Source organism: Lynx canadensis, chromosome A3 (genome assembly GCF_007474595.2).
Source record: "Lynx canadensis isolate LIC74 chromosome A3, mLynCan4.pri.v2, whole genome shotgun sequence".
Taxonomy (NCBI): domain Eukaryota; kingdom Metazoa; phylum Chordata; class Mammalia; order Carnivora; family Felidae; genus Lynx; species Lynx canadensis.
This window is the reverse complement of record NC_044305.1, coordinates 130,061,829-130,075,410: the sequence shown is the minus strand read 5'-3', so window position 1 is coordinate 130,075,410 and position 13,582 is coordinate 130,061,829.

The following is a 13,582-nucleotide window of genomic DNA, read 5'->3' as shown; positions in this document are numbered from 1 at the left end:
GCATGATATTAAATAAAGCGTTCTCCCATTGATAGTTTATTCGTTGAGAAGGAGATTAAAAGCAACAACATTTTTTAAAGTAAATTAACACCAGAGAATTAGGGCAACACCTTCACCGGCTCATCAATGTCATATTGAGGGTGGACATCATGTCCTTCCAGATGTGAAACCTTGAGACATACTGCATATGCATAACCTCGTTGTAGATGTGACAAGACTTCAACATCAAACATAAAATGAAGCCTGTTTCCTTGAAAAAAGAAAACAATATATTCTTCAAATGCCTCCACGTTATGAAGGATAAAGAAAGGTTTGGAGAGCGTTACAGTCTAAATAGACATGACAGACCTGTAATTTCTGACCCCAGAGGTTGGATTCTGTAGTAGAGGGGAAACGTGCTACAAAGGACATGATTAGGCCACCTGAGAAAACTGGAATATAGGTGATAAAGTATCGATTCAATGTAAATTTACGCAATTGATGTTGACTGTAATTATATAATACTTCTACTCTTAGGAAATGCACATAAAAGTATTTAGAGTTAAAGAGGCATGTTAACTGTTATTTACACACACACACACGCACACACCCCTATTACGTGGACATATGGATAGCAGGTAAATCTGGGCACAAAGTACATGAGTTTTCTTTGTACTATTTGTATTTTTTTATTTATTTTTAAAAATTTTTTAAATGTTTATTCATTTTTGAAAGAGAGAGACAGAGCACAACCAGGGGTGGGACACAGAATCTGAAGCAGGCTCCAGGCTCTGAGCTGTCAGCACAGAGCCCGACACGGGGCCCGAACTCATGGACCGTGAGATCATGACCTGAGCCAAAGTCAGACGCTCAACCGACTGAGCCACCCAGGCACCCCTAAATGCTTTTTTTTTTTAATTGAAAACAGTGCTAGAATAAATTCCGAAAAAAAAAAGAGCTTTCTCCTTATGGCACATAATGCACACAAATTGTATGTGTACTGAAACCTTATATGGGAAAGGAAAACTCTAAGAAATTTAGGTGAAAATATAAACACTGGAGAATATACATTCTTACTGCTGTAAATACTCCATTCTGAGTGATATTCCCTAGAGAAAGTCCTGAATGTACATCAAGAAACATGTAGAACAATGTTTAAATATTCATACCCATCTGATAATAGTCACATAAATAAAACAAAACTGGAAATAACCCGAAGTCCAACACCAATAAAATGGATAATTTGTGGAATATGTATTCAATGGGATAGTAAACTGCATGTGAAATGCTTAAGCTACACGCAATGGTATGGGCAAATAATCTTAAAAACACAGGTTGGGGGAAAAAAGCAAGGCACAGACAAATGCATTCAGTACTATCTATATTATATGAAATCTAAATCTGCATACCTGAGTGTGTACAAGCATCCACCATGAGATGGCATGAAAGCCCATGTAGTTAAACTATGAAGAAAAGGACAAAATGTGGGGAAGTGATGATGTGGGAAGAGAAGAGGGGGTGATACATTCAAAGAAAGGCACACAGGGATTTCAGAGGCAATGGTGAACATTTTACAGCTGGTAGTTAGAATTCAAAGGAAATTTTAGTTATCAGTAGCCTCTATGTCTGAGATGGAGTATATTTTCCAAAGATGGACCACACCAATATATAGCTTATTCCACATGCTCGAATTACACTGTCATGTTGACATCCTTCAACTAAGAGGTAGAGTCTATGTTCCCTTGAACCTGGGTGGAACTTGTTTTTGTTTTATTTTGTTTATTTATTTATTTTGAGAGAGAGACAGAGAGAGAGGCAGAGAGAGAGGGCGAAAGAATCCCAAGCAGGCTCCACACTGTTAACGCAGAGCCAAATGGCGGACTTGATCCCACGAACCGCAAGATCGTGACCGGGTTAAAATGAAGAGTCAAATGCTTAGCCAACTAAGCCACCCAGGCCCCCTGAACCTCGGTGGAACTTCGAATCTACTTTACCAACAGAGTACCATGCTGAGTACTAACACTAGGTACTAGGTCATAATAGGCGATAAGATTTCTCTCTCCGGCTCTCTCTCTGTTTGGAAATGTACCTTTGGAGCCCTGAACCAACCACCATATATATGGCCACCGTGAATGCACCGAGCACTACACTAAACAGATCACGGAGAGACGACACATAGAGAAAGATGCACAGGATCCCCGGCTGTTTCAGCCCCCAGTTATTGAGTCTTCCCAGACCAGATGCCAGATGTAGGGAATATATGAGCTTTCAAATAACACTAGCCCCGGCATTTGAGTTTTCAAGATGAGGCCCCAGACACTGTAAAACTAGATGACCCATTCCCATGGTGCTCTGTTGGAATTTCTGAAACAGAAAATTCATCAACGAGATAAATGGTTGTTTTACACGGCCAAGTTTTGGAGTAATTTACGCATCTATAGTAACTGGTACACTGCCATACATATATTCTCCTTTAAACAATCCTTTGTCTCTACCCAACATAAAAACGATTTAACAAGGCAATACGAAAATGTGTACAAAATTTCAAGGTCAAAGAATAAAATTCCCTATACATTTTATTTTCAAGTGCTGCATTGTTTGGATGTGAAAACAAAATGAAATACAAAATTGTAGGCATAAAAGAGCTCTCTGAAACTTCATCAACTCGCTTACCATAGAGGAAGAAAACATTCCTTTTTTAGTACTCTGCTCAGATAATCGGCAATATATGGCATGTGAAATTAATTTGTAAATTATTTAAAAATCTAAGCAATTGTTCTGTATTTAGAAACTTAGTCCCCTTCAAACATGACACAGTGATCTTTTATTTCTTGAGGAATTATCCTTTTCATACGGCCTCTACTCTTCATGAATCACAAAGAAGTTACCTGCGGTTGAGATAGATAATCACAAAAGACACCCACATTTGTCTCTCTGCCTTCCCCCTCCACATCATACAGTATTAAAAAAAAATAATGTTTATTTTTGAGAGAGAGAGAGAGAGAGAGAGAGAGAGAGCACAAATGGGGTGGGGGGCAGAAGAGAGAGAGGGAGACACAGAATCCAAAGCAGGCTCCAGGCTCTGAACAGTCACCCCGGAGCCCAACATGGGGCTCCAACTCATGAGATCGTGACCTGAGCTGAAGTTGGATGCTCAACCTACTGAGCCACCCAGGCAGCCCTACACATCATACGTTTTTAATTTACACCATTTCCAGCATGGACTGACTATTCACGTTAAGGTAGACTATCACTGTCTCACACTCTGTGTGTCTACCTCAATATTTTTGGCTCATGAGATGATGCTCGCCTAGAAAACTTCACACTTGTCTTATTCCTTAGTGATGTGTTCTTCATCCTTCAATTAAACAACTCAAAAAAAATTGTTTCCCATTTTATTTTTTTTTAATTTTTTTTTAACGTTTATTTATTTTTGAGACAGAGAGAGACAGAGCACGAACGGGGGAGGATCAGAGAGAGGGAGACACAGAATCCGAAACAGGCTCCAGGCTCTGAGCTGTCAGCACAGAGCCGGACGCGGGGCTCGAACTCACAGACCGCGAGATCATGACCTGAGCCGAAGTCGGACGCTTAACCGACTGAGCCACCCAGGCGCCCCAGTTTCCCATTTTAATGAAGATTTTCTTAAGAATTTTAACGAGCAATAGTGCCTTTTTAAAATTGTATTGGGGGCACCTAGGTGGCTCTGTCAGTTAAGCTTCTGACTTCGGCTCAGGTCATGATCTTACGGTTCACGGGTTCAAGCCCCGCATCAGGCTCTGTGCTGACAGCTCAGAGCCCGGAGCCTGCTTCGGATTCTGTGTCTCCCCCTCCCTCTTCCCCTCCCCCACTCACGCTCTGTCTCTCTCTCTCAAAAATAAACATTGAAAAATGTATTAAAAATAAATAAATAAAAAATAAAATTGTGTTCGGACATAATTAAGTTAATTTGTGTCTGGTCAGATTCTCTAAATGTCAGACAAAACATAGACTCCTACAAACATTTACTGTACCATATGCATTTATAGTGTATCAAGTAAAATGCAAAATTTTTGAAATATTAATAATGATACTAAAAAGCGTTCCCAAAGATGTAGAAAATTATTATGCTATAAGGTTTAACATCAAAAGCAGACATAAAATTTAATGTACAATAGAATATCCACTGTGTAAAATACTACATCATAAAGACTGCAGGAAAATACATTAAAGAACTGAATGTAGTCATCTGTGAATGACTAGGATTACAGGTGCTGGCATTTCATACTTTACTGTTTTCTTGTCTTGTCTGTTTTGCCATGACCATCTATGATAAGATGTTTTATTAAAATATTAATTTTTATTTCTCCCAAAGTTAAAAGGGCTCCTTTCTTCTCTTTAGCTAGGGAATAAATTGTAGGCTAAAATAGGCTAATTAATGGCATAATTACAATTTTCATACATGTAATTTCAATTTAAGCTTTACTTATGTTCTGAAAGTTTTCTGTGAAAGATAATATTCCATAGTGTAAGAATTTTGCTGTTTATATTTTTGCTAGTTCAAACCTTTACTGAATTTAGCTTCTAATACCTTGGAAAATGGAATTGAACAGTCATATCAAAGATGCTAATTTAATAATACTGAAATATTGGTTATTCATTATGTGCTAGTCACACAGAGCATTAAATATTTTGTGTGTATACTCAGGTTAGTATTCAAAAAAATTTTTGTGACGTGGAGACTATTTTTATCATGATTTGGGAGACAAGGAGACGGAGATTAAAAGAATTAAGGAGCAGGGGCGCCTGGGTGGCTCAGTCGGTTAAGCGTCCGACTTCGGCTCAGGTCATGATCTCACGGTCCGTGGGTTTGAGCCCTGCGTCAGGCTCTGTGCTGACAGCTCAGAGCCTGGAACCTGCTTTAGATTCTGTCTCTGTCTCTCTGCCCCTCCCCTGTTCGTGCTGGCTTACTCTCTCTAACATAAAACATAAAAAAAAATTTAAAAAAATTTTAAAGAGTTACGCACCTCCTCCATGATCACTCATTAGGAAGTGATAGAGCAGGATTCAAACACAAATCTGTGTGGGTGCAGAAACCAAATTCTGGAACATTCTACCATATGTCCTTTGTATGCTTTGTATTTGCTCACTGTGGCTAGCAGGATGATGATGGGATGATTTTACAATTCCAAAATGAGGAAGAAGTTTTGATTTATGTTCCTAAGTCTATGTTTCATATCACTCAATAGAGAAACTATGCCAGAAATGATCTCAGTCAATAGAGAAAATGATGTCTCTCCTAACTGTAGTAGCCCCTCTTTGGACAGACCGTGCTCTTGGTTTTATGAGTCAGGGCACCACTAACCACAGTTTTTAAAAATTTCCATTGTAAGTCTATTTCCGTTTTCCATTCAAACAACACAGTCTCTTTAGAAAATAATTAAACCCGTTTTATAGAACAACAACAAAATGACAGATCAACAAGGTAACAAAGCAGAAACCGAATACTATTATGTATGCCATCGCATTCAAATTCTAAATTATTCACAAGTGGCAGCTTTCCCAGTCATGGGTAATGACATGAGCAACCTTCTCATTTAAACCCAATAGGTGATGCTTTTCTAAGGGCACCTGGGTGGCTCAGTCGGTTAAGCATCCAACTTCAGCTCAGGTCGTGATTACACAGCCTCCCCCCATGTCAGGTTCTGTGCTGACAGCTTGGAGCCTGGAGCCTGCTTCAGATTCTGTGTCTCCCTCTCTCTCTACCCCTCCCCTGCTTGTGCTCTGTCTCTCTCTCTCTCACAAAAATAAATAAATATTAAAAAAATTATTTTGATAAAACCAAAAGGTGATGCTTTTCTGTGTAACCAGATGCACTGATGAAACTCCGAAGTTCTCTGTGGGCTTTCTCCATGGAGTGTTCTCTTCTTTTTGTTTGGGGAACATTGTAGTTTTTTTTCACTTTGTGTACCAAAGAAAATTTAAATCTGTACACCAGTAAATAAAACTGACTTTAGCGGCATCAGAATTAATTTAACGATTTCATGACTGCTTGTTTTTAGGCAGAAGCTAGAGTAAGTCATCTAAAGCCGCCTTCCTAGAGATGACATTAGTTACATGTAGTTTGAACGAAAAGGAGTCTTGGAGGTTGTGGGGAGAAAATGGAATTCAATGTGATGGAAAAGTAGCTATAGATGTGTATGCTGAGCAGCATTATCTGTGACAAGGAGGCTGGCATCAGGTACACTGAATGTAGAATTGAAGTCGTGGATTGGCGATGCCACACGTGAGCTGAGTCGTGGACAAGGGGAGCGCCATCAGCAGACTGTTATACTCTGCTGTGCCTGACGTTGAGTATTTGGTGGTCTGTGTACTCCAGGGACCCACTTTGGAGGGAATCTCATTTTCTTTGGGGAATAGCTTCCTCAGCTATGTCATACTGCCAGGGTTCCATAAATACTAAGTGCGCATTTTTCAAACATTCAATTTTCTCTGAATTTCTAGACATAGTGGGAGACAGCTTCACTGACTATAATGCTCAACCCCAAAATGCTATTCAACTCAACTGCTTTACGATAGGGGTTAATTTTTTTGCATTAGTATCCAATTTATAGAAGCCCTCCATGTCAAAAGCAAAAGGCTATTAAGCGAGAACATACTTTAAAAGTAATAAGCAAGTTGAATAAAGATGCCATCTTATATCTAGAATGATTTTTGAGTGATATACCGGCTGCTTAAAATTCATAATCCATGACCTTGGTTTCTGAACTGAAGATGGAGAAATGATACTATTTTCATTTCTCTTTAAGGTTTCACTCTCTTATTGCAAAAGTTTAACTTGAATGTGTATTTGGAGTGTCAAGTGATCTCATCTGAAATGGTACAAGCGTATATACAATGTATCTATGAAGCAGAATGGGGTAACAGCTAAGGAAATTTTACTGCTGGTGACCACAGAGAGTTGCTCTTTCTTAATATATCAGTTGACATTTTGTGTGCAGAATTCATGCATTTCTAATAGTCCCCATAAAATGTCAGCTTGTTCAGGAACACTAAGCTGCCAGAGAACTGTCTCCAGCAGCCTATATGGTGGCCCAGAGCTGCCCTTCTGCCGAGCCATTGCCCCGATGATGTGTCACACGCAACTTCTCCGAAGAAGTGCAAATGGGCTCTAAATGCCATCCACGATTCTGCTCTCCACCCTTTCCCCCAAATTGAACGTGAAGGTCTATTTTTTTTTTCACAAAACCTCTGTACCGTAGTGACAAAGTAAAGAGAAAGTTAAATTTTGAATTATATTATTTGAATGTAATGAGACTTGTAAAGTTGTGATTGAATAAATCCATTTCATTATCAATTAAGAGCTCATTTGCCTGTAAAATTTTCTTCCTTCTCTCCCTCACACCCTAATCTTTGGTGCACACACACAGCTGTTCCATGAACTGTAAAGGGTTTTTAACAGGAAAGGAAAGTTGAACCCGAGGAACACTATGACATTTGTTTATAAAGAACAAACCCAAGATGAATCCTTTGTTTTTGTTCTAAACATCAGTGTGTATGTTAAATCTTGAATAGCCCTAAGAAACTGTCCTGGTTCCCGTGACTGTCTGGTGACTGGCCCCAGGCCTTCTGATCTTTGAGTGGAAACACAGAATATGGCTTGAGGGTAGAGACTCAGGAGCCACACTCCCTGGGCTCATCCCCGGTTCTGTTTTTTACAAGCTGTGTGCCTTTGACATGTCATTTAACCTCTCTGTGACTTAATTCCCATTCCTGAGAAATGTAGATGATAATATGAGTGTGTAACTGATGAGCTGGTGGTAAAGATTAAATGGATTTCTAGATATAAAGTACCTTCAACAGTGTCTGGCCCATAGTTAGAAAACATAAGTCTATGCTGTTATTAGTAACACCTATGCTTTCTCTCTGGACTTTTAGATGAACTGAACTTACCATTTTGTATCTTGTACAGGCTTAATTGCATTGTATTTAGTTACTGAGATTGGAGGTCAAGGGACAACATCTTAGTCTTAGCTTTTGGGTCTTTCACAGTCCTCAACATTGATTCAAGCTACTAGGTCCTAACTTGAAACCCCCAACCTCACTATAACAACGTATAATTTAATGGCATAAACCTGCCAAATTAAAAAAAATTTGTTCAGCTTAGCTGATGTATATGTGTATGACAGTTTGTATAAAGATGCTTTAAAAATGTGAATAGAACCCAAAAACTGAAGGGAGAGAAATCTACCAGATGAAGATCATGAAAGGATGTTAGCAATCCAGCACAGAACTGAATTTGACATTACCGTCCTAGGTATCCAATAGAAAAGAGAAGTATAGTAACTCCTATCTGTGCACCATGTGAAAAATAGGAATATTTATTCTTGGTGGAAAGACAAAGCTATTATTTTTCTTCCTTGCTCTTACATCCCGAAGGAAAATTTACGATATGGAGAAAAAATTAGTGGTGAAAATACAAGTTTTTTGCCTCTGCTTTTACAAAATACTGTCAGCTATTTATTGTATGTTTACATACTGGATTCCAATAAAAGGCCAAGGAATAATATGGGCTTATCGCTTAGTGACTATTTTTCAATGGGCTTTTAAGCATACATGTGTGCGTAGTTTTCTGTTTTGCTAATCTAACTTCGTTTAGGTTTAGAACTTCGATAACACAGATAAAAGAAGAGTCTTAAACGATCACACTCAATGCCAATCTTCTCAAGTATAAATTTGGCAAGATCCGAATAACAACTAACGGAAGATTCAGCTGTTTGGCAAGGCTTCTTCTCAGATAGCTATACCGTGGTGCTGATTGAAGAGGAACCCATAGTTTCTGGTACGACAGCAGGGCTGATAGTCTGTGATGAAATTCACAACACCTATTCTGATGACAGATGGATGCCATCGACTAGGCTCTGAGGATTTTTCCTCAAAATAACACAAATCCATTTAAGTGCCCGATACATAATATGCTATAAGAGGAAACAACAACAACAACAACAAACACTAAAGTGACAACAACAGCACCACGCCAGGGTTTAGAGAAAACCAAGCTTCTCACAGGGGCCCTACACCAACAAGCTTGAGCTAGCTGGTAGCCCCCCAAGGCTCAGCTTCTTGATTTGCAACAGTGTTTGCAGAAACAATAAATGACATAACAGAGTTGAAGCCCCAATCCCTTATTCAATATCTGACACATGGTAGATCCTAAGAGAAATTATTTCCTATTGTCCCAAATTTCCTGTTGTGATCTTGAAAAAGCCAAGTATTGCTTACTGGAAAGAAAGTCTGTAGAGTATCATACAGGATACCCTGATGATAATAATAGTTGTTATTGTTGTCATTATTATTATTATTATTATTATTGGCACACCCATTGTTCATGTAAATACCCGGAGTTTTCAATGCTGGGGACTTAAATAAGAGATAACACTCAATTCGGTGGAAGTAAGTATTTGATTTGCGGGTACCAAGTTTTAGTATACGTGCTGCCGAAGCGAGCACAACGGGTACCAAGTTTCATGCGGCCACGGGAGAATTCAATTGTGTACATTCCTGGGCCACTTGGTTTCCAAAAAGAGAAGGAATCAGGGGACAGAGAGAGCCTTTTCAAATTGCAGTCATGAGCAACACGATTGATATCTTAGGCAAAAGCAGAATAACTTCATAGTCATTAAGGGTAAATAAGAGGGCATTTCATCAGAATTGACCTCAGAACTACAAGAGAACCTAAACGCGTTGAACGGAAGATCAAAATCAGCCCGAAAGAAGAGAAACACGCACTAGTTGAGCCATTCCTCAAACATTCTGACAATGTAACTAACTGTTTTTATTTAAGTAGATTGTAATGTAAATGACTGGATGTGTTAGCTTCTTGGTGCTCAAGAGGGGTGGATATTTGCATTTGGTAGCAGACCAAAGAAGCTGCCTTGCTGTCCATTTTTAAGATATGTAGGTTTATCCCAAGGGCTACTTGTTGAAATCTGGTTAATGTCCTGGGTTCCATTAAGCATCCTTTTATTCAGCCGTGCATCATCATCTCCACCAGTTAACAGTGATGGCTGAACTGGGTAATGGGTCCTTGTCCTCTAAGGATGCTTACTCCAGGGGACCAAGGAAGGGACATAATATCCATCTATAAACATGATGCAAAGCTGAATTCCATGTAGCACATGCTGTTCTGTGATGACCATAGAATCACGCTTGTCCAGGTGATTTTCTATATGGGGTTCGGCATCTTGGTTTCTGGATACCCTGAAAATGTCAGGAGTCACACAACTCATTTTATCATCCCATGACCAAGGTAACACTGAGGAGAACTTTGTCCCAGGGGCATGCAGTAGTTTGGGTCAATGGGAACCATGGTCTACCTTTTAGTTTTTGTGATCCTGAAATTCAGTGTTTGAATTTCAACAGACCCTAGTTTGGTGTTGAGCTGGAATTTAATAGCATATTGAGGAGGGACAGAAAAGTTGCCCAAGAGATTTATTTATTCAAAGATGCAATTATAAGGTCTGAGCATCTAGAGAGGTTACATAGTCTACTGAAGTCAGTCTCTTCCCAGAGCAAATGCTTGGGAATAAAATTTCTGAGTCAGAGCGTTTCTTGAGAAGCAGAAAATTAGAAAACAGGAAACAGGCATGCTGAATTCTCCTTAAGCATCCCCCAGTATATGAGAGAGAGAGAGAGAGAGAGAGAGAGAGAGAGAGAGAGAGAGAGAGAGAGAGAGAGAAACAGAGGCAGAGGGGACACCCCTAATATGGCTTTAGTAAAGGCTTGTTATACTGGGCCAAAAAAGAAACAGACACACACACATGTATTTACACATTCTTATAGCAGAATAATTACAGAGGTTGTTACTTGTACTTTAGTAGTTATAGCTTGGGGTTATATGCCAAGACCCCGTGACTCCAGGATTTTGCTTAATCTCTCTGAGCTTTGGTTTCCACAATACACATGCTATTTTTTTCCATCACAAAGTTAACTATAAGGCCAATAATCCCCTGGTTTTAAAGTGCTCTGTGAATGGTGACATATTTTACTAATTCACAATATCACCATCAATATATCATCCTCTCATATTGTCCGCATTTGACAGAAACACATGTTTTAAAATAAGTGCGATTTTAAGGCATAGAGAAGTCTTCCTTGTCCTCCAAAATAAACAGCTTGCAATTAATGGTACTTAACAACTTTTATGACCAGTACTTAGAAGAAAATTGTTTCCTTACGCAACCCCATCTATAGAAATGCTTACTGTGGAAATCTGGTGCATAAATATTCAGTGAACATTTTTCAAAAGCTACCTAAATTGTCTTTCTAAAACATAAATACATGTGAGAGGAGAAAATCAGCTACTCAAATGGATCGCTGTCTTTGTGTTCTCTAACAATAAGCTCCTATCAAGTGGGATAATGAGGTTTTATATTTGCACAGCACCTGTTTAAGCAAGCTCAGACTAGGAAGGAAATGACCCTGCACCAACATCCTGGGTCTGGAGGTACGGAGGACAATTGGAAAATTTGCCTTTTAAGCAGCTGAACCAGCTTCAAAGCCCACTTTTCAGAAATAGGCTATTTTTTTTGATGCCCATTGTGTTTACTTACAGCAAACACAGTACACATTACAAGTTTGAGCTTGTTTTTTGTTTCCTATTGCTGACTACGGAGGTTAACAGACACAATTTTTTTCCTATTCTTTAACGAACTTTGGTGCAGTTCTTCCTAGAATATGTTTAGTCATTTCACCAATTGTGAAGTTATTTTTTTTTTAAATGCATTGGAAAGATTTGAAATTGCTTATTCTTTGGAAGCATCCTGTCACAGATACCATCACAGCAGCCATTGGAGATCAGCAACATTTTGTAGCATTTTTTTGTTTTTAGGAAAAACAAAACAACAACAACAAAACACCAGCTACTTAACTGCTTCTAGTAGATTTCCTTCTCTTTCTGCTGAAACTGGAAACTTTCCTCAGCTGAAACTATGGAAACTTCTATTAAGCAAATGTCACATTCGTGGTTAACAAGTACTATATTACAATTTATGAGCAGTTGAATTTTTACTGTTCAAAGTAGTTGTATTTCATCTTTCTGCAGTGGTGGTAATCACTTGTTGCCTGTTTTATCTGTCGGTGTTCTAAAAAAATTGTCTTAAAGTAGGGGCTAATGCCACTTATATAAATATAGCTGACCTTAAAAATTAATCAGACCTTAAAATTAATTGGGATTAATGCTTTGTACGTTACACTCATCTTTTAAGACAATGGCAGTCAAAAACTAGAGACGTTCTCCAGTAGAAATACAAGAATTTAAATATTAACTAGCCCTGTCTTTGGGTCTTGTCTTTTGAGCTGTAAAAATGTAAAAAAAAGTCATATCATCTCTTGGTGTTTTTTTTCTCCTCATCTGTAAAATAGACCAAAAAAAAAAAAAAATGCTTACCTTTTAAATTATGAGAATCAGATAGGAGAGTTGATCTTAACACTTGGCAAGGAGAATTTGTTCATGATGTTATTTGTCTTCCTATCACCTAATTCTCCAGTAGGTTAAATAGAGATATATACATAGATAGAAGTGTAGATGTCTATAAATCCCCTACTGGCATTTAACCGGAAATAATTATTATTTTTAAGTTTTTATTTATTTATTTATATTGAGAGACAGACAAAGATAGCACAAGTAGGGGAGGGGCAGGGAAAGAGGGTGACAGAGAACCCCAAGCAGGCTCTGCACTGTCAGCACAGACCCCGATGTGGGGCTCGAACCCACAAAACCATGAGATCATGACCTGAGCCAAAACCAAGAGTCGGATGCCTGACTAACTGAGCCATCCAGGTGCCCCTGGAAATAATTATCTTTACTATTAATTTCAGCCAGTGTAAAAGTGTCCGATAGAAATTTACTCAACAATTTAGCCATGAAAAAATGTCTTCTACTAAGTAGACACTATTTGTATTAAAGCCAATGAGTTAATTATCATATACTCATCAGTTGATTATGCTGGTTTTATGGATCTAATACAGAAGAACTTCTAATTATTAGATGCTCAAAGTATTAATTAGAAGTTTTAGCCCATATCCCTCAATAGATGGTTAGACTTTCATTCTCGTTTTCTGGTAGACCAAGAACATGTACTTTTAACAAGTTTCCAGATGATCTTGATACAGATGGCCAATAAACCACATTCAGAAAAACACTCAAATATGTCATAGATAATTCCCAACTAAACATAAGGTGGCACTAAAACATGCAGTGACATTCATTCGAAGTGTGAAAGAATCTGTGGATTTAATAAATCAACACTTATTAAGTCACCATTCTAGGGAAGGCAGTCTGTCAAGTCTAATCAAAGATAAAGAGATATCTAAGAAACTGTGCTAAATTCATTCTAACTGGGAACACAGAAAAGTGAACAGTATGTTGCTAAATAATGTATTTTTCATTGTTGACTATGAGATTGTCACATAGGTTAATGCCATTTTGTCCCATTTTAATATCATGCATTAATGTGGATTTCATTTGCTTCAAGAAGGAGTACAGACAATGCCATTCCAACCAGAAGGAGACACATTTTCTTACATCCACCGGTGTATTACTAAAAAATCATCTCTTTCTAAT